Source organism: Marmota monax, unplaced genomic scaffold (assembly GCF_021218885.2).
Source record: "Marmota monax isolate L192 unplaced genomic scaffold, Marmota_monax_Labrador192_F-V1.1 WCK01_AAM20220418_F8-fsc00149, whole genome shotgun sequence".
In the NCBI taxonomy this organism is placed as follows: domain Eukaryota; kingdom Metazoa; phylum Chordata; class Mammalia; order Rodentia; family Sciuridae; genus Marmota; species Marmota monax.
In genome coordinates, this window is record NW_026693170.1 from 127,810 (window position 1) to 152,193 (window position 24,384).

At 50.2% G+C, this 24,384-nt stretch overlaps 1 pseudogene; it reads left to right on the forward strand.

Annotated features, from left to right (window-relative positions):
* The first annotated feature begins 18,704 nt into the window (after nucleotides 1-18,704).
* LOC124100133 (selenoprotein V-like) lies at nucleotides 18,705-23,212 on the forward strand (annotated as a pseudogene).
* The last annotated feature ends 1,172 nt before the right edge of the window (nucleotides 23,213-24,384 follow it).

The following is a 24,384-nucleotide window of genomic DNA, read 5'->3' on the forward strand; positions in this document are numbered from 1 at the left end:
CCATGCTTCATTCCTACTTGGCTGTGTCTCTCAGCACACAAGTTCAGAGCCAGTCTCAGCAATTTAGCAAGACCGACTCCAAATAAAATATACAAAGGGCTGGGGATGTGGTCCAGTGGGTAAGTGCACCTGGGTTCAATCCTGGGTACCCTTCCCCATCCACCAAAACAATTAGTGGCCTGTGTAGTGCCACCTGCCTATAATCCCAGTGACTCAGGAGGCTGTGGCAGGAGGATTGCAAATTCAAGGTCAACCTCAACAATTTAGTGAAGCCCTAAGCAATTTAGCGAGACCCTGTTTCAAAATATTTCAAAATAAAAAATGAAAAGGGCTGGGGATGTGCCTCAACCCCTCCATCTCAAAAATTAACACAGAACTAAAACCATATTTTAAGTACATTTTTAAATATTTATTTATTTTTAGTTATACGTGGACACAATCTCTTTATTTTGCCTATTTATTTATTTACTTTTATGTGGTGCTGAGGAGCGAACCTAGGGTCTCACAGGTGCGAGCTGAGTGCTCTACAGCAGAGCCACAACCCCAGCCCTTAAAATATTTTTTAAAAAATTAGTTCCTCAGTTTTAATTTCCTTCTCTTTCTGGGCTGGGGGTTGAACACAGGGTGGACACATGGTGGACAAGCACTAAACACCCAGCTGCGCCCCTGCCCCTGGATGTGGGTGTTGGAGACTGAATCCAGGGGCTCCTGCCACAGCCCTGGTTCTTTTTATTTTGTTGAATTTTTTAATTTATTTTTGAGACGGGGTCTTGCTCGGTTGCTGAGGCTGGCTTTGAACTTGGGATCCTCCTGCCTCATCGTCTTGAGTAGCTGGAGACACAGGTAAATAGCGGTAGATATAACTGATGTCCACTAAGGCTCTTTAGTTTCTCATTGGCTTCATTTTAGGACCTGGGGAGGAGGGGCGGTTCTGGTGGCCAGCCTAGATCTCAGTGGCTCTGGGAGGCTGAATGGGAGGGTTGGCAGCCAGGCTCAGCAAGTTAGAAAGGCCCTAAGCAGTTCAGAGAGACTGGCTTATCTCACAATAAAAAAGGCTGGGGATGTGGCTTGGTGGTTAAGCAACCCTGGGTTCCATCTCCAGTGCAAAAAAGGACAAAAAAATAACAATAATGCTAAAAGAATATATTCCCCTTTGGCTTCATTCTATCCCAAGTCACAGTGGAATTTTCCAGAGGCTGTGAGAGAGGACCTCAACAGAGCCAGCACCACATGGAAGGGGTGGGCAAGACTATGAGCAATGCCAGGCCCCTCACCAACCCACTTCATCTGGAAAACACATGTTTAATTTCATTAAAAAATATGCCATGGGGCTGAGGTTGTGGTTCAGAGGTAGAGCACTCACCCAGCATGCGTGAGGCACTGGGTTCCATCCTCAGCACCACATAAAGTAAAATAAAGACATTGTGTCCACCTATAATGGAAAAATAAAATAGTGTAAGGGTAAAAGAAATTGAAGTTAAAGCGTAAAAGTTAAAGGGTAAAAGATCGGGTGTTGTAAAAGTTTCTAAGCTGCAAGGTCTGAGTTAGCTGTTAAGACAATGCTTAGAACCGCCCAGTAAACATTTCCCCTGATTGTCTGGTTGTTTAATAACTGAAGGGGTCTGTGTGGTTGCACGCAGGCATTGCAGGGCCTGGACCAATCAGTTTAAATGTAACCCCCTCCTTAGGAATGACCTATCACTCCAGCCTGACCTGTTCCCGCCAATGAATGAACCAATCATGTTTAGGAGTTGTTGTTCAATTTTCCCGCGCCTAATGATGATTTGTTCTGATGTATACAAAGCCCTCCGCCCTCCCCAAAAAGTGTACTTAAGCAATCCTCAGCCCCTGCTCGGGGCTCTGGGCTGCTTTCCCTTCTTGAGTGGGCATGGAGCCCCAGCATGCTGGTTCAATAAATCCCCCCTTCTGCCAATTGCATGAGTGGTCACTTGGTGGTCTCTTTCTCCATTTCGCGGGACCCTTACAATAGTAAACAAAAACACGCCATGTAGGTAGGCATGGTGGATCACGTCTGTAATCCCAGCCACCTGAGAGGCTGAGGCAGGAGGATTGTGAGTTCAAGGTTAGCCTCAGCAATTTAGTGAGACACTGCCTCAAAATAAAAAGGGTGGGGATGTAATTCAATGATAGAATGAATGCCACAGGGTTCAATCCCAAGGAAAAGAACATTATTGTTCTCATCTTTTCTAAAAAAAAGAAATATATATATGGAGAGAGAGAGAGAGAGAGATGTGGTGCTGAGGATCAAACCCAGGGCCTTGCATGTGCTAGGTGAGCGCTCTAATGCTGAGCCCTAGCCCCAGCCCCTGTTGTCATCTTTGTGGTTGGGTGTGTGTTTCTGTGAGTGTGTCCCAAGGAATGGAAGCACTGAGTGGTGTAGTAGGCATCCAGCCTTTGAAAATACTGCTAACCCAGTTTCTGTGGAATCTAGAGTGAAGGAATCGAGTCCTGTGCACTACCCGGCAGTGTGTGAGAGTTCTGTTGCCCACGTCCCTGTCAACACACGGTATTGTCAGTCTTTCTTTTAGCCATCCAGGGAGAACATGGACACATTGTGAGCTTTCTTGAATTTTTACTTTTGGGTGCTGAGGATCAAGCTTGCTAAAAACGTGACCTACTGTGGAGCTACACCTCCAGCACCTCAAGGTGACATTTTAGTTTTCCTGGTGAGGAAAACAGTTGATAGACTGCTTGCAATTGTCACTTTGGCTATTTTTTTGGCTCTGTGGACTGAACCCCAAGGAGCTTAACCTCTGAGCCCCATCCCCAGCCCTTTGTTATATTTTAGTTAGAGACAGGTTCTCACTGAGTTGCTTAGGGCCTCGCTAAGTAGCTGAGGCTGTCTTTGAATCTGTGATCTCCTGCCTCAGCCTCCAGAGCTGCTGGGTTGACAGGTGTGCACCGCCGCAGCCAGCTATAATCACTTTTGAAATGCCTTCTTAGGTTTTCTGCAACCTGGTTGAAAGTCAAGGCAACGATGTTTCACGTTTCCCAAGGGTGGAGCAAGGGGCATCTGAGTCCCTGCCCAGGACACCGACCTGTGAGGTCTGGGGCTGGTTCCCTGAGCTCCTGGTGCTCCCTGCTCCCCGGCCTCAGTTCCCACTTGGGCAGCTGCTCTCCTGCCCTCCTTCTCTGCTCTTCCACCTGGGGATGGAGGGAGCTGTGTCTGAAGATGAACCCATTCTTTTTTTTTAATTTTTAAAATTAATCAATTAGTTCTAATTTGGTATACCTGACAGGAGAATGCAGTTCAGTTCATAGTACACACATAGATCACAATTCTCACTTCTCTGGTTGTACACAATGTAGAGCCACACCATTCGTGTCTTCATAAGTGTACTTGGGGTCAGGATGTCCATCTCATTCCACCATCTTTCCTACCCCCTTCCCGTGGCTCTCTCCCTCCCCTTTGCTCTATCCAAAGTGCCTCCATTCCTCCCATGCTCCCCCCACCCCTATTACAGATCAGCATCCACGTATCAGAGAGAACATTTGGCCTTTGGATTTTTGGGATTGGCTTACTTTACTTGGTATGATATTCTCCAACTCCATCCATTTACCTGCAGATGCCATGATTTTATTCTCTTTTAATGATGAGTAATATTCCATTGTGTATAAGTGCCACAGCGTCTTTATCTATTCATCTACTGAAGGGCATCTAGGTTGCTTCCACAGTTTAGCTATTGTGAATTGTGCTGCTGTAAACATTGATGTGGCTGTGTCCTGTAGTATGCTGTTTTTAAGTCCTTTGGGTATCAACCCAGGAGTGAGATAGCTGGGTCAAATGGTGGTTCCATTCCAGGTTTTTTAAGGAATCTCCACACCACTCTCCAGATTGGTTGCACCAATTTGCAGTCCCCCCAGCAATATATGAGTGGGCCTTTTCCCCACATCCTCGCCAAAATTTAGTGTTGTCTGGATTCTTGATAACTGTCATTCTGACTGGAGTGAGATGAAATCTTAGAGTAGTTTTGATTTGCATTTCTCTATTGCTAGAGATGTTGAGTACTTTTTCATGTACTTGTTGATTGATTGTATATCATCTTCTGAGAAGTGTCTGTTCAGCTCCTTAGTCCATTTATTGATTGGGCTATTTGTTTTGTTTTTTTTTTTTTTTTTTGTAGTTGTAGATGGTCAGAATGCCTTTATTTTATTTGTTAATTTTAATGTGATGCTGAGGATCGAACCTAGTGCAAAGTAGGCAAGGTAGGCAAGCGCTCTGCCACTGAGCTACAGCCCCAGCCCAGGTTATTTAATTTTTTGGTGTTAAGTTTTTTTGAGTTCTTTACATATATATCCTAGAGATGAGTGCTCTGTCTGATGTGCATGTGGTAAAAATTTTCTCCCATTCCATAGGCTCTCTGTTCACCTCATTGATTGTTTCTTTTGCTGAGAAGAAGCTTTTCAATTTGAGTCTATCCCATTTATTGAGTCAATTTCATTTCTTGTGCTTTAGGGGTCTTGTTAAGGAAGTTGGGGCCTGATCCAGTATGATGTAGATTAGGGCCTACTTTTTCTTCTGTGAGTTGCAGGGTCTCTGGTTTAATTCCTAGGTCCTTGATCCACTTTGAGTAGAGTTTTGTGTGAGGCGAGAGATGGGGGTTTAATTTCATTTTGCTGCATATGGATTTCCAGCTCTCCCAGCACCAATTGCTGAAGAGCCTATCTTTTCTCCAATAGATGTTTTTGGTGCCTTTGCCGGGGAGGGGGTAGGAGATAACTGTATTTCTGTGGGTTTGAAGATGATGTCATTTTTTTAAAAAAATTTTTTTAGTTGCAGAGGGACACAATACCTTTATTTTGTTTAGTTTAAAAATATATTCTAGTTATAGATGGATGCAGTATCTTCATTTTGTGTGTTTACTTTTATGCGGTGCTGAGGATGGAACCCAGCTCTCTACCACTGAGCCACAACCTCCGTCCCTGAAGATGAGGCCATTCTACAGCTGGGGAATGGAGCCTCCCTGGGGAAGAGCCCACCCAGGGTCAGGCAACTCAGACCCTAAGGTGCCGTGGGGACTCCCGGCGACTCAGACACTGCACTGAGGGCCTCCGAACAAGATCTCAGGGAGCAAGAGTCCAGTGGAAGCTTCCCACCATGTGGGTCCCTGTGTCATCCCCTCTTACAAAGGAGCCCCACCGAGCAGGCCGGCAGCAGGCTCAGAGCTGAGCTGGCCTCTGCCCCTGGACCTGGGTTGCCCTGACCTCCAAGCAACAGGGCTTTTAGAACAACCTCCACAATCTCCCAGGGCACAGAGGCCCATTTCTCAAGTGAGGAGAGGGGTTGAGAGGTATGTAGGTTCCCAGGGTCACATAAGGGATGTGTGGCAAAACCAGGTCTCGAAACTTCTGAGCCCCCAGACCTGTGTCTCTTCTGCTGCCTGCATACCTTCCATCCACGTTGGCTGAGCCTTTACCATGTGTCTGGGCTGTCCCAGGCACCGGGAATCCAGTGGAGGACAAAACAGGTACCTGTCCTGACAAAAGCAGAAAAAAAGAAGGTGCCAAGCTTGGTCGGGTGGCCCATATTGTCATCCCAGTGACTTGGGAGGCTGAGGCAGGAGGATCAAAAATTTGAGGCCAGCCTTAGCATCTTAGTGAAAGCCTCTCTTAAAATAAGAAATTAAAAGGACTGGGGATGAGGCTTAGTGGCTAAGTGCCTGGGTTAAATCTCAAGTAAAAAAAGAAAAAAAAAAATTCAGTTGAGCATAAAGTTTCTGAAGCGTCTTCTCAGACCAGACCAGATTTTTAAAAATCCAGACAGAATCACACTGTCTTGATTATTCTAGCATCACAGGATGTCTGAGGTAGTGCAAGTTGTCCAGATTCTTTCTTCCCCCAAGACTTCTTTTCTATGTGTGTGCTGAGGACTGAACCCAGGGACACTTTGCCACTGGGCCACATCCCCAGCTCTTTGAATTTTTCATTCTGAGACAGGGTCTTGCTAAGTTTCTCAGGGCCTCTCTAATTTGCTGAGGCTGACTTTGATTTTGTGTTCCTCCTGCCTCAGCCTCCAGAGTTGCTAGATGACAGGTGTGCATCATGGCACCTGGTTTGCTTAGACTTTGACTAAGAATTGGCTTTTTTTTTTTTTTAAAGAAAGAGAGAGAGAGAGAGAGAGAGAGAGAGAGTTTTTTTAATATTTATTTTTAGTTTTCAGCAGACACAACATCTTTGTTAGTATGTGGTGCTGAGGATCCAACCCAGGCCGCATATGCCGCATATGCCTCACATGCACAAGGCCCTGGGTTCAATCCTAGCACTCCCCCCCCACACACAAAATATATAAATAAAATAAAATATATGACCAGGAGCATCAGGTGCAATGGTGCACACCTGTGATCACAGTGACTGGGGAGGCTGAGGCAGGAGGATGGCATGTTCGAGGCCAGCCTCAGCAACTTAATGAGATCCTAAGAACTTAGTGGCCACCTCCCACACTCCCCATCTCAGGCAGAGGTGGACCCCAAAGCCAACAGTACCAGCAATCCCAGGAGAGGTGACTGAGAGCAGCTGAGACCTGTCTCCTCCCCGCTCCCCTGAACAGCCAAACTTCCTCCCCTTCCTACTCCAGAGGTTCCCGAGGATCCGCTCTGGGGCTGCATTCTCCCATCTGGAGGCCCCCCCCTCTGGCTGTCACTGGGGTCAGGAGCCCCTCCTCTGTTGCTGTCAGCTGGGGCTCTTCAAGCTAATGAGACCTGCCTGATCCTCCTGGCAGGCAGCAGCTTTAATCTCCCCAGCAGAGCTTGGGGGAGGGCCAGGGGAAGAAAGGGCCCTTATGGTGAGACACAGTGACCCAGCCCCAAGGAGGGGTTACGGGTGCGGGGTGCCTGCTGGGGTGTGCAGGGACGGGGTGTGCGGAGATGGGAGCAGACCGAGTGAGCACTGGGAGAAATGACATCCAGAAATGGAGAGGGCAGAGAGGAGGAATCCTAGAGGGAGACGGACAGGAGGACGGGGGTGTGTGTGGAGTGAGAGGCAGAGAGGAGGGGCAGACGGGGTGGAGTGAGGCTCGGTGCATGGAGGAGGACAGGGCCCTGGAACCAGGCTAGAGTCTCGGCTTAGGGGGACAAACCAAATGACCAAGTGGGGGACTGACAGAGACGGGAGGAGGAGGGGAGAGACAGAGAGAGACACTGAGGTCAGAGAGGAAAAGGGAAACCGAGGCAGGAGAAGAACAATGAGGCAGATTAGGAGGCTGGCCTTGAATTTAAAATCCTCCTGCCTCTACCTCCCGAGTCATGGGCCACAGAGTGGTCTCACATTGTTTTTATGGTTACTGTTTCTTGCTGTTGTCTGGTCTGTGAGGCTCACTGGGTGCCTGACGGGGGGGGGGGGGGGGGGGGGGGCGGGGGATGAGCCTTGAGCTCCTGGAGGCCATGCTCATCAGCAGCCCTTGACCTTGGGCAAGTATCCTCCACCCTTGGCCTTTAGATTCTCCACCTGCAGGATGGACGGTCCCAGGTGAGAACCCCAGGCTTTCCGGAGTGTCGGCTGCTCAGCCTGGTGACCCAGTGCAGATTCAGTGGTGGAGACGGGAAGTCTAGGCCCTGCCACTGGTCCCCATCAGGGCAAGTGCACGGTACCCCCTGGTCCTACCCATTATTGCTCCTTGGGGAAGTGGGAGAGGACAGAGGGAGCCTGGGGCGGGGGCTGAGAGGAAGGGTTGGAAACCTGGGCCTGGAGGAGTTCTCCTCTCTAAACTGGGAGCCTCCCAGTAACCCAGTCTGTGCCTCCCAAGGTCGTGCTGGGGACTTAATGACATGCTGCCTGCACAGGGAATGTTGTAGGGAGAAACAAGGCAAGGCCCCGAAGATAGTAGGAAATAGTTTCATTTGGCTGCAGCCAGGTTCAGGGGGCACAGCCTTTGTTGTATTCAATTAATCCCCTGAACCCCGAGTTCAGGGAGTTTCAGAGTTTTATACCCAGCATGTAAGGGGAGGGGCTCAGAAGTTCCCAGTCTGCAGAAGTTCACATAAAAGCAGCTTTTTCTCTCACTGTTCTGGGTAAGTTAACTCTTCAAGGACAACACCTGAGGAGGGGGGAGCTTCTTCTCCCCTTTCTTTGCTCCCCCTGCCAACTGTTACCATGGGCCCATTTGTAACTTATCTTAAACATGTAGACATCTCTGTGAAGCCCAGCTCAAGGCCAGAGGCCTTGTTTGCACATTTCTTCAAAGTACTCTACTGGATACGTTTGTGAAAACTAGTGAGGGGGTGTCCAGCACCTGGAGGGCTGGTATCTTCTCGGCCAGTGGCCAAGTAAACAGGGCGACAGGAAAATAATTTATCTACGATGGACTCTTTTGCTGACAGTCCTGAATTCAGCCATGGTGAAGCGGGCTCTTCTGTGGAGAAAGGGGGTGCCACTTCAATTCCCCATTTAATGATGCTCCCCATAATTTAATCCTTTACATTTAAGAGCATGATTACCATTATCTTGGCTTATAGCCTTATACAATGTCAAACCTTAGTTTTTGTCATCTTTTCAACAGCCGCTTCTTTAGTGGACCCAATAGTTTTAATGCACAGTGGAGCCAAACATGGGAGCAATGAACAGGTTAACAGCAGAATTCCCACTACACCAGTTAAGCTTTTAAATCTACCAAGAGTTGAAAATCATCTCCCAAAAGCATGATTGGGACCCAAACTTTAATGGCCTTCTAGGTCTGCACTAACATGTGCTAGTTCTCTTGAGTTGTTGGCTATATCCTTAACTGTTTGTCTATTGTCATCCTTTTGGATGCAACAATCTGAGCTGTTGAACTCTCCACATATATTCTTTCCTCAGCCAGTAAGTAATCTAATGCCAAGTGGTTCTGATAGTTAGCCACTTGCATCTGATCTGTTTAGTGGCTAGGAGGTCAAAGGCTGTGGCAGTCTGATTAATAATAATTTCTAGTATAGCTTGTAAGTGAATAATTCTGTTTAACAAGTAAATAGGAGTTCTATAGCTTTAACTGCCATTTTGTGCCCAGGTATCTGGAGCATAATTGGCAATAATCCTCTGGGGTGGCCAGTTACCTTCACCCCAAGATTGGTGACCTCCTAAATCAAGTTTCTTTCCAATGCACCCCTTTTTCCTTTCCAACTATAGTATTCCTCTGGTGGGACAGGTCCTAAATATAGTTTTACCATCTCTTATAGTGGATTGGCTTGACACATGGTTTACATGATCTCCATGGTTGGAATAGGAGTAGGGCAGAATCCCTTAAGGTTATCAAAGGAAACCAAACTAAATAATAGACTAACAATTTGGTTAGCATAGGTTAAACAGCATGAATTAACAAAGCCAGACTAATAACACCAAACAAATCCTCGAAAGCTTATGTAAGCAAGATAAAAAGTATAAGTGAAATTTTGTTACCCAGAATCCAGTCAGTAGGAGTTACTGTTATCAAACCAGTAGCTAAAACCAAACAGAGAACTGTGTATATATCTAGAAGCAAGGGGTGGCAATGCATTACAGTATAAGAACTATCTCAGAGGTTGAAAGAGTTCATTAGTCCTGGTGGGAAGTTTATCTTTCACGGGGCATTGATCAGCCAGTCCCTCCTGTGTGGCTGAAAGAGGGTCATAGTCTCCTCAAGCTTCAGCTGTGCATAGACCAGTCAGCTTCCCGAGTGACTGGAGCAGGGCTGTTGTCCTTCTGATCCTCAAGCTTCTCCGGTGCTCCTTTTTCTTTGGGATGGTCAGTTTCAATGGTGTAGCAGCATCTGGAGAGCACTTTCAGTCCACAGCTGCAGGCGTGAGTCTGGTGTAGTGAATCCAGGGACCTGTCTCTGCAAACTTGACTGCAGCTGGGGGGGATAAAGTAACAGTGAAAGGGCCCAAACAAGTTCAGGGTTGAATATTCCATTCTTTGGCCCAGACTCAATCTCCAGGCTTGAAGGAGTGTGCACTGGGTCAAACTTACTGGCTCTCTTTCTCTAACCCATTGGTTGAGAACCTGGAAAGTTATCCCTAAGGCCTGAAGCTGTCATCTCAGGGTTAATTTTCCTGTCTGTCTTAAGTCTCCCTGTAGTCCCTAATAAAAGGGGTAGGGAATGTCCCATATATTATCTCAAAAGAAAAGAATCCATTCCTCCTAGTGGGAGTGGATCTAATCCTCAACAGTGTAATAGGGAGCAGTTCATCACAATGTAAGTGAGTCTCCTGACACAGCTCACCCAATTGAGCCTTAAAGTTCTGTTCATCCCATGAACTTTACCAGAACTCTGCAGCCTATAGACAGTATGTAACTTCCATCTGACGTTTACACTCTTGGTCAGTAATCATATTATCTCTGCCCAAAAGCTGGCCCATTGTCTGAGCCAATAATTATTGGGACACCAAATCTAGGAATATTTCACAGAGAAGCATCCTAGCATTTCCCTGGCCTTTTCAGTGTGGGTGGGAAAGGCTTCCACCCATCAGAGTATGAACATATAAAAAACAAGTTACTTATAGCCCCGTGAGTGTAGCAGTTCAGTGAAGTTCACTTCCAAGTCTTCAAAAGGTGCTCCTCCTATAATTTGGATTCCTGGTGGGAGTTTTGGCCCCCGACAAGGAATGTTGTGAGCACAAACCTCACATTGTTTGCAGATCTTCCAGGTGTTGCTTGTGAGCCGGGGGACATAGAAATGTCGGCTCAGAACTGTCTCAAGTGCTGTATGTCCAACATGTTTTCCTGCAAAACTGTGTTGATAAAGGCTGGGGCTAGAATCTCTGGGATGGCTATTTCGGACATCAGAAAATCTCCATCATCCACCTGGGAGAAAATGTCCTTTTTCAGTCTTAAATCACTTACTTTCATGTTGGGAGTATGTTGGCTCCCTTTCTGTTAGCTAGTCGGCCAGGCAGAAGGGCAGCATTTAAACCTGGGACTGGATTTTCTTCCCGTTTCTTGCAGATAGCTAACCTGGCCTCTCTGTCAGCTCTCTGGTTGCCCTGAGAAACCACAGTGTTTCCCTTTTGATGACCTCGGCAATACATAATCACAGCCTTCCTGGGAGCCCACACTGCGTCCAAAAGTTTAAGAATTTCTTGCCTATCCATCATGTCCCCCCCCCCTTTTTCTACTGAGTTAATTAGCCTACATAAGGCCCTATGAACATGAAGGGTAGAGAACACATATTTTGAGTCTGTAAATATCTAAAAAGATTCCTGTTGTCAACTGAGGTGCTTGAGTCAAAGCAATAAATTTTACTTTTTGTGCTGAAGTTCCCTGAGGCAGAGGTTCTGCCTCAACAGTGGTGTCCAGAGTGACCACTGCATATCCAGCAAAACATACCCCATCTTTTATGAAACTGCTTCCATCTGTGAAGTACTCTGCATCAGCGTCCCCGAGGGCTGCTCTGCCAGGTCTGGTCTGCTGGAGAACACTTCACCCATGACCTCAACACATTAGTGATCAGGTTTCCCAGGTCCAATGGGCAGCAAACTTGTTGGATTTAGAGTTCTGACAACCTCAACGCAGATACATGGGTTTTCATATAACATGCTCTGATATTTGACCATTTTTTAATTAGTCAACCAATAATGTCCTTTATATTTTAACGATGTCAAAATTGAATGAGGAACTCTGACAACCAGTTCTTGTCCCATGGCCAGTTTATCAGCTTCCAACACCAGAAGAGCTGTGGCCGCAAGGGCCCATAAACAAGGTGGCCAGCCCTGGGCTACAGAGTCCAGCTGTTTGGACAAATAGGCCACTAGATGGTGCCATGTCCCCAGCATCTGAGTCAAAACTCCTATAGGTACTCCAGACCAATCATGGACATACAGAAAGAAAGGCTTCGTGAGGTCAGGGAGCCCTAATCCAGGTGCACAGGTGAGTGCTTATTTGATGTCCTCAAAGACCTTTTGCTTAGTTGACCCCCATATAAGAGGATCCCATTTTCCCCACTTTGTGGCTTCATAGAGGGCTTTTGTCATAACTGAAAGTTGGGGATCCATACATGTCTGAACCTAGTAGCCCCCAAGTATTCTCTAGTCCGGTGGCAGGTTGAATGGACTGGAATTGAGCAGATCTCCTGTTTCTTTTGTGGCCCAGTTTCTATCGTTGGTTCTGTTGCTGAGTCAGATGGTAACCAAAGTATTTGACCTTTTTCTTGATAGATATGGGCTTTTAAGTCAGAGTCCAGTGCTGTCCCAATGATGGTGTACTCCAGCCCCTGGGAAGAACTGCCATTTAGGGAACGGAGGCGTACATAGAGGGCCTGGTGCTTTAAGATGCAGAAACTTTTTGTTGTTGTTGTTATCTCCCAGTGCAGGATGTTGGCTGCTAGGATTCTCCAACTCTTAAATCTGATGTAAATCTTAGCAGAGACTGATGACTTGGGACACCATTTGTATAAAAGGCACCAATGTCAATCTTGCTGTGGGCCATTTGCCAAGGTTGGAGGGCAGCGGTGCGGTTCCGTGCAGGTCCCAGTGTGGCAGCCACATGTGCCCACCTAGGTGTTGCTCTTTGACTGTGTGGCTTTTCTCCTCTTGTCAGGTGGGAGCCGGCTCTAACTGTATATAGGAGCTACCCGCTTGTGTTTTGTTCAGTGTGCCTGGGTGCATGGGGCTCTGTGTTCCTTCCTGCTGGTGGCTCACAGCGTGTGGCATGGAGCCCCGTGACATATCCTTTTGAATGAGCACCCTATGGCCCACTCCTGGCTGTTAACATAAACATATTCCGGGTTCATTTGGGGCTTGCAGCAGCTGAGCCCTCCTAAGGCACTGGCTCCCGTGCATCTGATGCAGTTCTGTGTCTCTGGGACCCCTGTCATATTCGTCAATCATCATTCCTTCTCTGTTCAAGGCTTAGCATTTGAGCGTGGCAGTGGGTGCTTGCCCACCAGGGCCATTGGAGGCTTCCCCTTTAGTCTGGCCACACTTTTTTTTTTCCTTATAAACATTTGGACCATTGGCTTTGTTCTAGTGAGACCCCCCTTTGAGTGACCTCTGGGTTTGTGGTGAGGGCTGCTGTAAGAAGATCCATCCTCCACTTCATCTTTTTGGTCTGCCGATCTTTGAGCCTCTGGATCTTGGCTGATGAAAACTGTGGTGGCCACCTTAATCAGCTCACTGGCACACTTCTCAGTAAAGTCCTCTAGGATTGTAATTTTTGTCAAAGGGCTCTCTGAGCCTGTCCCCTAAAGGCTGCATTCATCACGTGTTGCTTGCGCCTGTGCATTTTTTTTCATTGACAAACTTGCATTGCGGCTGCAAAGATTGTATGGTGCCTGTCCTCCCTTGGGCACCTCTGGGCAGGGAGAGGGGCAGCAGAGGTGGTGGCCTGGACATTTAGCTCTGAGTCAGTTGGGCACATCTCTTTTGATCATTGCTGCCAGTTTCATAGGGCAGAGGGGCCTTAGGCAGATGTGGGGCTCAGTTTGGGGCTATCGAGGGTGCGAGAGGGAGATGCTGCAGCAGCAGGAGGCTTATCTGGGCTCTGTTTATCTGCAGATGCCTTTGGCTTAGGCTAGGGCTCAGGTTTGGCTCCAATTTCTTTTAACTCTTGGGCACAGACTGTGTGTTTTGTTCTCTTTTTTTTCTCTCTCTCTCTTTTTTTTTAGAATTCCTATGAGGGCTTCTTGACATTTCTTTACCTTTAGACCTTCTTCTTGGTTGGGCCCCATCCCTGGTCTGGAGAATGGGCTGCACCAGATCAGTCTTGGCCCAGGGTTTCTCCGTGTAGGAGGGAGCATGATTTTTCCAGCTTATGAGCTCTGGGGTGGAGAAAGGCTGGCACACAAAACTGCCTTGTCTCCCTCAGGTGTTTCCCTCTGGTCAACATGGGCAGGTCCTTAGTCCCTTGCTGGGGCATCTAGAGAGTTCTCATCTGAGATGTGGCTCTGGTCTCGGGACAAATCTCCCACCTTCATCTTGGGAGGTGAAAGGGTCTTTGGTCCTAGAAAGCCTTTGGCTCTGAGGACATCACAGAGGAAGGAATATCCAGTACTGGGGGCATCATTTGTTGCCTCTCAGGACAAGGGGGCTGAGGGGACAGTCTGTTGTCCCAGTGGTCTTGGCAAAGTTGGTCTTGGGTCCTCTTCTGGCTCACGGGGAAAACTGTTCCCTTTCCTGTCTTTCTTAGTCAGGTTTTCTGTTTAGCTTCTTTCTATTCGATCTTAGAGACCACCATGCTCCTGGCTAACATCAGCTTGGATTGTCCATCTAGACAGGCTCTCAACCAAGGGGACTGTTTCTGTACTATCTCTTGACAGCAATCAATGTAAGAGAAATGGTTCAGGGGTTTCAATAACAATCAAAGGACCTCAGCAATGACTCTCTCATCTAAAGATCCTTCGGGTGGCCAGCCCACGTCTTGAGTGAGCCACTCTAATTCACAGAGTATGCCACCTTTGTGGAGTGAGTCTCACCCACAGTCACCAGGAAAACCTTCCTAAAGGTCTCTAACACACATTTCAGAAGGCTCAGTTTCCTTAGTGTGCCACCCGTGTTCCACCTTGCATCGGTGTCGCACACTTAGAACAAAATACACTTAGGACAAGACTCGCTTTGTCCATCTCCAGCCGCTCCCCTCGCGGGGACTTAGGGCCCTCTTGGCCTTGCGGGTCGGTATCAACCCCGAGCTGGAGCTTTCACCTGGACGTTGGTTGGTGAAATTCCACCATAGACTGTCTGAGGGGCCACGGAACCGCGGATCAGGACTCTGCTCTCGCTTCGGCCCTCGGGTTGGGTCGGAGCCCTTCCCTTTGTCCGTCTCATTCACACACTTTCCCACAGACATGGCCAGGACAGAATTTCTATACCACCCAGATTCCAACAATTCCAAACCAAACAGAAAAGGGAGTCACGGTGTCCCCTCTGCTCGCTGACCCCGACAGAGGCTACTCGGGTGACTCCCTGGGTCCGTTTCAGCTCCAAGCATTTGGAGGGCACTCAGGACCCAACAGAGGGCGATCAGGCCTCTCTTCCACCCGCTTAGGCCTGAAGGGGAAGTCAGGTGGGCTGCAAACCAAATGGACCCGGGTCCTACCTGTTCAAGTGGGCGGTGCTCCAAACCCTAATTCTGGTTCCTGTTGTCTGTGGGTCCCGTTGTGTGCCAGGGTGGCAGCCCCAGGGCGCTGGGTGAGTGGATCCTCCTTCAGGCCAAGAGTGGCCTGGGCACGCCAAGGGGATGCTGCCCCCCATCGCCCCAGGGAAGCTGGTCCCCAGAGACAAGAAAGGAAGAATAGCCTTCCTTACCTCCTCTGTCCCACCTGGGGAGCCAAAAATGTTGTAGGGACAAAGGAGGCAAGGCACAAAAGACAGCAGGAAACAGTTTTATTTGGCTGCAGCCAGGTTCAGAGGGTACAGCCTTTGCTGTCATCAGTCAATCCCCTGAACCCCGAACACAAGTAATTTCAGAGTTTTATACCCAGCATGTAAGGGGAGGGGCTCAGAAGTTCCCAGTCTGCAGAAGTTCACATAAAAGCAGCTTTTTCTCTCACTGTTCTGGGCAAGTTAACTCTTCAAGGACAACACCTGAGAAGGGGAGAGCCTCTTCTCCCCTTTTTTTCCTCCCCCTGCCAGCTGTGACCATGGGCCAAGTTGTAATTTATCTTAAAAATGTAGACATCTCTGTGAAGCCCAGCTCAAGGCCAGACAGAGGCCTTGTTGGCACATTTCTTCAAAGTACTATAGTGGATACGTTTGTGAAAAACTAGTGAGGGGGTGTCCAGCACCTGGAGGGCTGGTACCTTCTCGGCCAGTGGCCAAATAAACAGGGCGACAGGAAAATAGTTTATCTACGATGGACTCTTTGCTGACAGTCCTGAAATCAGCCATGGTGAAGAGGGCTTTTCTGGGGAGAAAGGGGGTGCCACTTCAGGAAGGCTGGAGAATTAGCCATCTAGTGCTATGTAAAAAATTTCCCCCAATCAGCAGCAAGTCAGCAGCTTGGAAGCATAAACAATGACCTTATGTAGTTTCTGGGGGCCAAGAATCCAGGAGCAGTTTATTGGGTGTCTCATGACATTGGAGTCAGATAGGGACCAGGACTGAAGTCACTTGACCGCTTGTCCCGGGGCTGAGGAAACAGTATTTTTTTTTTCTTTTAAGTATTTTTTTAGTTGTGGATGAAAACACAGTATATTTATTTTTACGTGGTGCTGAGGATGGAACCCAGTTCTTCAGATGCGAGGCAGATGCTCCACCACTGAGCCCCAGCCCCAGCCCCAGGGGAAACAGTTTTGCTGGTAGCTCATTCAGGAGGCTGTTGGCAGGAGGCCAACAGACCCCACAGATGTCCTGCCGGACTGTGTGAGTGTCCTGAGGACCCTGGAAACTGGTTTTCCTCAGGGCGAGAGGTAGCCTTGTGATGGGGTTGAGACCAGGTCTTTGAGCAGCTAAGCCTATGCTCTGGCGTAAGCTACCCCGGGTCTTCTGCAATATTTTCTGGGTTACACAGTCAGCCCTGCTCACTGTAGAGACCACACAAGGATGTGAATGTCAAGGGGTCAGGATTATTGCGCCTCCTTGCAGGGATTTTCATGCTTAGGATCTAACACGATTGTTTTTGGCTGGGTACAGTGGTGCACACCTGTAATCCCGGCAACTGTGGAGGCTGAGGCAGGAGGATTGCAAGTTGGATGACACCCTGGGCAATTTAGCAAAAACCCTTAGGAACTAAGTCTCAAAAATTTAAAAAAGGGACTGGGAATGGAGCTCTGAAGTTCAGCTCCCTTGGGTTTAAAAAAAAAAAAAATCTGGGCTGGGGATATAGCTCAGCTGGTAGAGTGCTTGCCTCCTGTGCATAAGGCCCTGGGTTCCATTCCCAGCACCACAAAAAAAGAAAAAAAAAAAAAGGAAAAAAATTCTGGTTTGTGTTATTGCTGGTCTCTCTGAGCGGAACGCAGAACTTCAGCCTCAGGAGAACAGAGCTGCTTGGTTGCTGGCTTCTTCCCTGTGCTCGGGAGGGAACTCAGGGCCACAAGCATGTCAGGCCAGCGCTGTACCTCAGAGCTGTGTCCCCAGCCTCTAGTGTCCTATTTCCTGCCACATCCCTAGTTCTTAGAGCAGGCTTAGAAAACATTTATTGAGCCGGTCGCAGTGGCACAGGCCTATAATCCCAGCTGCTCAGGAGCTGAGGCAGGAGGATCCCAAGTTCAAAGCCAGCCTTAGCAACTGTGCGGTTCTAAGCAGCTCAGTGAGATCCTGTCTCTAAGTAAAGTACAAAACAGGGCTGGGGATGCGGCTCAGTGGCTGAGTACCCCTCAATCCCTGGTATCCCCCCCCAAAATAGGTCCCCTTTGCTTTAAGTGAGGGATGACAAAATCTAGCAGTGAGAGGCAGAACGGGGAAGGTAGCTCAAATAAATGTCATTCACTCTTTATTCTTCTCCTTGTTTTCCTGTATTTATTGGGGCTCTTAAGGACAAAGCAGGGACTGAGACCAGCTTGTCCTCTGAACTCAGGGAGATGAGCTGGGGAGCCCAACAGGTCAACAAGGATACATATGGCGTTTAATACCCGCTGTGCCCTGGAGAACAGGAAGGCTGGCCCCTGTGGGTGTAGGGCACGCAGCTTAGGTGCCATGTGTCTGCCCTGGAAATGAGGTTGGGGCTGCCACCTGGAGGAGGGCCTGTGGGCAGGGCAGAGACATTCCTGGCCCAGGAGGCAGCTCCTGCCAAGACCTGATAGGCTGAGAAAACTCAAGAGCTGAGTTTTCTAAGGTATCTTTTTTTTTTTAGGGTAGGGGTACTGGGGATTGAACTCAGGGGCTCTCCACCACTGAGCTACCTCCCCAGCCCTATTTTGCATTGTATTTACAGACAGGGTCTCACTGAGTTGCTGAGGGCCTCACCATTGCTGAGGCTGGCTTTGATCCTCCTGCCTCAGCCTCCTGAGCTACTGGTATGACAGCCAGGTCCATCTGGCCCAAGCCATCTTAATGAGGGTAGTGGAAGGTTTTTTTGTTTTGGAGTTTGTTCTTTTTGGCTTTTTTTTTTTTAAAGAGAGAGAGAGAGAGAGAGAGAGAGAGAGAATTGTAAAATTTTTTTTGTTTTTCAATTTTCAGTGCATACAACATCTTTATTTTGTTTGTATGTGCTGCTGAGGATGGAACCCAGCGCCCCGTGCATGCCAGGCAAGGGTGCTACCGCTTGAGCCATGGCCCCAGGAGGGGCGAGGGCCGTGGGGCGTTGAACTCCGGTTTCCGAGGAGTGAGACATCTCGGCTTGTGAAGGGTCCAGAGGAGACATGTGTGTGGCCACCGCAGACGCCTAGGGGCTTGGCCGCAGGACGGGTGGATCTGTGCACTCCTGGGACCGACCCCCAGCTACGCTCTGATTCCCCGCCTGCGAACAGCCCCTGGGTCACGACGGCCTCCTGCACCTTCCTGGGTTTAGAAAAGACGCAAATGACAACCTTCGCCCGGTGCCCGTGGGTGCCCGTGCTGCCAACCCCACTCTTCTCGGGCCACAGTTCCCCCCTCGGTAGTGAGAAGAGGGCGAACTTAGTAGCTCCTGCCCAGGGAGCGCTGCACGCCAGCCCCCACTGCCTTTGAACCTATTTCCTCTGCTCAGAGGATCTCCCTGGCACCTCATTCTATGCTAGCATGCAGTAGGTGCTTAATAAATACCTGTTCAATGAATCTACTGCCCCTGAGCCTTTTGAGGGAGGGGAATTCTAGCTTCATTTTACGGGGCAGGGAGAGGGGAATGCAGTAGGTCGAGGTCCTGGCTCAGAAGGGGGCCACTCCAACCTGGGTGGCTGGCCCAATTGTCTGGGACACGCACCCGGGATCCAGTGGGTCTCAGTTTTGGGAATGCCATGGCCTGTTAGAAGCACAGCTCGCTTGACATTTTGAGCTCCCAGGAGGCCTGTGCACCAGATTCCAGCGGGAAATGGCATCTTGGGTGTTGAAGGTGTTCAGGTTCCAGGAGCTACAGGGCTTCCTTCAGTGTTCTAGGCGTGGGCCCAGCCGAGATTGCATGTTGTTTATGCGGCTCTTGTTCTAACCCAGTGCCCTCCGTTTTCTTCCCCGTTGCCTTCCCCGCCTCATGTGGCCACATAATTGTGATCTGGTCACCCCGAGGCGGCCTCCCCCTCCCCCTCCCCCTTTGCCCGGCTTGGCTCTTTTCTCTGCTGTTTCTATTACACTCTGGTGTCCGTGTGTCTTTCTTCCCTTCTCTGCCTCTTCTGCTTGGTCATTTCTGCCCATCTTATTCTCTTCTCTTCCTGGTCCCCTTTGTCCTGCCATTACTGCCTGGCTTTCCCTGTGTCCCCACCTGTCTGCCTGTCCTGGAACTCCTCACTTGGACTCACCTACCAGTGGCGCTTGAGGCTACAAGCCTAAGGTAAGCCGGGTGCCCTCAGGAGCACCCTGAGTCGGGGGAGTGCATCTGGGGGGCTGGCTGGGCACTGCTCTGATCTCCTCCCCCTTTTCAGTATCTCCAGCTCAAGAAGAAGCTAGAAGATGAGTTCCCCGGATGCCTGGACATTGTGAGTCTCGGGGATGTGGACGTGGAGCCAGTCGGGCCCCTCGTCTGTCTGAGGGTCTGGTGGTGGTGGAGGTGGCTTAGCCCCACAGCCTTTACCCTCACCCCACACTTCCTGGGAAGGGGAAGCGTTTCCAAGAGGGCATCCCAGCGCCAATCTGTCCTCCCTGCTTAGTGCGGCGAGGGGACTCCCCAGGTCACCGGGTTCTTTGAAGTGATGGTAGCCGGGAAGCTGGTTCACTCCAAGAAGGTATATCTCTGTGTGTGTCTTGTTTGGGGGTCAAGTAGGACTGGGGCGGAGGCTGGTGTGTGGGTCCCAGCTCGACCCTTTCTCTCTTTCCCCTCCCCAGAGAGGTGATGGCTATGTGGACACGGAGAGCAAGTTTCTGAAGCTGGTGGCTGCCATCAAAGCCACCTTGGCTCAGGGCTAGAGTGCCCTGAAGGCAGAGGTGAGGGGCCCAGGCAGGCGCTGACCTGGGACCAGTCTGGGAGATGGGGGCATCCAGGTGTCCCCGGGGCAGGAGGAGTGGAAACAAGGTCTGGGTGGTGCAGGATGACTCCTGAGCTGGCAGTAGGCTGAGGGCTGCCCTCAGCAGCTCTCCTGGCTTTGGAATAGAAGGTACTAAAGAGACACTCTGGATTTTGTCCCTTTGCCAGGAAACAGTGACTATCTGTGACTGTCAGCCCAGGTTACAGGCACATTTGGAAACACAGCTCCTGTGCTCAGTATTTTCAACCTGATCACCAGTTATCAGACCCTGAACCTGAGACTTTTCCAGAGTGGGCCCACAAACACTTTAAGAAACTAACTGACAAAGAATGTTCTAGAAACTGACACTAACTCTAGAACTGATCACCTGCCCCAGAAGGGACTCCCTTCTCCCCCAGAGCAATGTAGAATCAAATTCAGAACCAGCTGTCAGCATACCCTGAACCCAGGCACCCCTTCCCACACCTGCACGGAACTGTGCAGACCAGCTCCCAAACTGCAGAACTGATATCTAGTTCCCTATGTCCTCTGAGCCAGGTAGTTCCTTCCAGCCCAGCGCGTTCTAGAACACATAGCCGTTTCCATAACCCTCTGGAACATGGACTGCTTTTCAGAGCCCTCTTGAGTTTGGTTTCAGTTTCCTCAAGTACATTCCAGAAGAGTTCCAAACCCCTTGACTGGGCACTACTCACCAGCGCAGACCAGGGCTAAGTTCTGGTTTTGGGGACAGTCCTTCCCCGACCCGCCTATACTAGAGATTGAGCCCAGGGCTGCTTTACCACAGAGCTTCAGCCTCAGCCTTTGATTTCAAGACAGGGTCTGGCCAAGTTGCCAAGCCTGGCCTTGAACCTGCGATCCTTCCCCCAAGTCACAGGGATTGCGGGTGTGCACCACCTTCCTGCTCCAGAGCAGTGAGGCCACTCTGAATTTGGACATGCAGATCTAAAGTAGTGACTACAAAATATGGTCGAGAGGTGGGAGGGAAAGAGAGAGAGAAGGGAAATTGCATGGTAAAGGAAGGAGACCCTCATTGTTATACAAAATTACATATAAGAGGCTGTGAGGGGAATGGGAAAAAAAAACAAGGAGAGAAATGAATTACAGTACATGGGGTAGAGAGAGAAGATGGGAGGGGAGGGAGGGGAGAGGAGGGGGGATAGTAGAGGATAGGAAGGGCAGCAGAATACAACAGACACTGGTATGGCAGTATGTAAAAAAGTGGATGTGTAACCGATGTGAATCTGCAATATGTATCGGGGTAAAAATGGGAGTTCATAATCTGCTTGAATCAAATGTATGAAATATGATATGTCAAGAGCTTTGTAATGTTTTGAACATCTAATAATAAAAAAGAATCAAAAAAATGTAAAAAAAATAAAATAAAAAAATAAAGTAGTGACTACAGAAGGACAGTGGCATCCTCCCTCCTGTGTGGGTCTGACATGAAGCACCCCCACCCCCAAATTGGAAACGAATTTCTTGGTTCCACAGTGGCTGAGGGACGGTGGGTGGTGCCACGCAGCGGGATTTGACTTGAACTCTGTGGAGTGAGCAGCTCTGTCTAAACCCCCCTCCAGTCAGTACTGGCAGAGGCTCCCTTGGATTCCAGGGGGTGAGTCAATAGATGACGTCATCTCCCATAAAGGAAAGTGGGTTTGCATAAGGAAGAAATGGGGGGGAGACAAGTCTGTGAAGAGTGACTGTTTTTGTTTGTTTGTTTTGGTGCTTGGGGGTGGAACCCAGGGCCTGCCACCTGCTGAGCACATGCCCTGCCCCAGGGCCACTGCCTGCCCCTGTTTGGTAGTGCTGTGGCTCTAGTTTTCAGGACCCTTGGAAGGATTCAGAAGAACTCCAGCAGCTGTTCTGCATGGTTCCAGGTTACCTAGGGAGGGGCAGAGGGTAGGGGTCACCAGGCAGGAGCTTGTGCCCTGTCCCCCAGACAGATGCAGGCTGATTGTGCCAGCTGCCATGTTGACGAGAGGGGTGAAAACACTCCCCAGTTCTTGCGCTGGAGGGGCTCGCTGGCACCATCGCGTCCCAGCTTTTTACTGGGGACTGGGCATACACAGGGCTGGCCTTGTCTCCAGGCCCTCCAGAATTTAAGCTGAGGCCACACTCCCAGAGCCCGCGACAGCAGCAGTGTTAGCACAGGTGGCTGTGGTTGAGGCAGAGTGAACCAGGGTGCCAGGCAGGCCATCCCGAGGACTTCGGTACTTCCTCCCAGGAGCCAGGCTCTTGGGGCAAGGTGGTTCCTGCTGCACGTGGTGTGGCCGTCAGCTGGTGAAGAGCAGTAAAGTCTGTCAGGGTGGCACTGGCCTGTGATCCCAGCGAGACTGAGGCAAGAGGGTTGCATGTTCGAGGCCCGCCTCAGCAACTTGGCAAGATCTTGTTTGAAAATAAAAAATGAGAAAAAGAAGGGCAGGGGGTGCGGGGATAGGAGTTGGCTCAGTGGTAGAGTGCCCCTGGGTGCAATCCCCAGGACCAAAGCAAAACTCCCCCTGAACCTGTGTGTTAACCAGGTGGTGCACACCCGCAATCCCAGCAATTCAGGAGGCTGAGGCAGGAGAACCACAAGTTCGAGGCCAGCCTCAGCAATGTGGCAAGACCCCTGTCTCAAAGACTAAAAGGGGCTGGGGATGTGGCTCAGTGGTAAAGCACTCCTGGGTCCATTTCCCAGTATCAAGAAACAACCCCACGTGTGAGTTGCGGTGGGCTCTGGAGACGGGGTTTGGCTCTGGGCCACCAGGCTTTCTGTAGGCCAGCAGGTGGCTGCCCATCACCTCTCTGCAGGCTCAGTGAGAGCTGGCCCTCAGCGGGTCCCTCCCTGTGCACCCTGTTTCCCTGGGCCTGCAGCTCTGTGTACCCTTGTCACACTGACCTGGGCCCAACCTGCTCCCCCCTCCCCCTCTTCTCTCCACAGTCCAGGGACCTTGGCCCAGGCCCGCTCAGCAGACGCTCCATGACAGGAAGGACTGAAATGTCTCCGGGACGCCTGGTCTTTTCTCGATGTCCTTGCAGCCTCTGGGTCGGGGCTGAGTCGACGCCCCTGGTCTTTGCCTCTGCGTGGGGTGAGGTGTTTCCTCCAGAAGCCACGCCCACACAGGTGGTCTCAAGCCTGTCATGGGGTCACCAAGAGAGCCCACACTTCCCTGCCCCCGCATTGCCCTGCACCCCCCACCTCCCCTCTGTTCCTGGAGGAGGCCTGTCCCTCGCCTTCCTCAAGGGAAGCTGGGGGGCCGGGTGGGTGCAGCCGTTCCCAGGCCAATAAACAGTGGGTGAATCCAACAGCAGAGCCTCATCTGTCCTCGCGTCCTGTCTTTCCCCTGGAGCCCCTCCAGTCTCCTGTCGCATTGCTGATGACAGGTAGGCACTTTAGGAGAGGACAGGTCAACATGATGCTAACGGAAAGCACACTCCTGCTCCAGGATCCTTTGTTCCATAGGAATCTGTCTGGCTCCGAATTCTTCTTTTTTGGTAGCAGACCTTGAACCAGTGGGCACTTGACTACGGAAATTGAGACAAGGGTGTCCCTGAGATGCTTAGGGCCTTCTAAGGTGCTGAGGCTGCCTCGGCCTCCTGTGTCTTCTGTGTGTGGCTTGCTGGGGCTGCTGTCACAATACCACCGACGGGGACTAAAGTAGCAGAAATGCCTTGTCTCACTTGGAGGAGGCTGCAGGCCTCTGCTGGGTTGGCAGAGGCCACCGGGCTGTGTCCTCACATGACCTTTCCTCTGCTCACTGTTGGCGTCTGTCCACTTGTAAGGAAACCTGTCGTGATGGGGGCCCCTTTATCCCCACCTTGAAAACCTTATGACCTCTAAGACTTTCCAGCCGGGCACCTCGGCTTCAGGAGGCTGAGGCAGGAGGATTGCCTCAGCAATTTAGCAAGGCCCTAAGCAACTTGGGGAGACCCTGTCTTGAAATAAAGGGCTGGGATGTGGCTCAGTGGTTGAGCACCCCTGGGCTCAATCCCTGTTACCAGAAATAAATGAATGAAGAAACTCTCCCAAGAAAATCTCCATGCTGAGGTGCTGGGCTTCATCAGAGGCCATATTCAGGGGCCCAGTGGGGCCCACTGCGAGCGCCTCTCCCCTGAGACCAGTGGGTCGTGGTTCGTCCTCCAGCTGCAGGTGGCAGAGCTGGTGCAGAGACTTCTGGGTTGAAGGTCGGGAAGGGCCCTCTGGTCAGTTCCTCCAGGGACCTGCAGCTCTGTTGGTGACCAGTGGCAGGCATGAGACCACCTGTCAAGCCATGCACAGCCCTGACCAGGCTGCTCCCCAGGTGGCAGGAGGTGCCAGCCAGGCTGACTGTGGAGGTGGCGCTGTGGGCCCCGTGTTCCCCAGGCCTCCTCTTTGTGCTCTTTCCCCTTGTCACCTGGGACACCATGCTGGGGGCCTGTTGTGTCTCCTTGCCTCTCGACCTTGCATTTGACCTTGTTACTAGGTTTGCCCAAGGGAA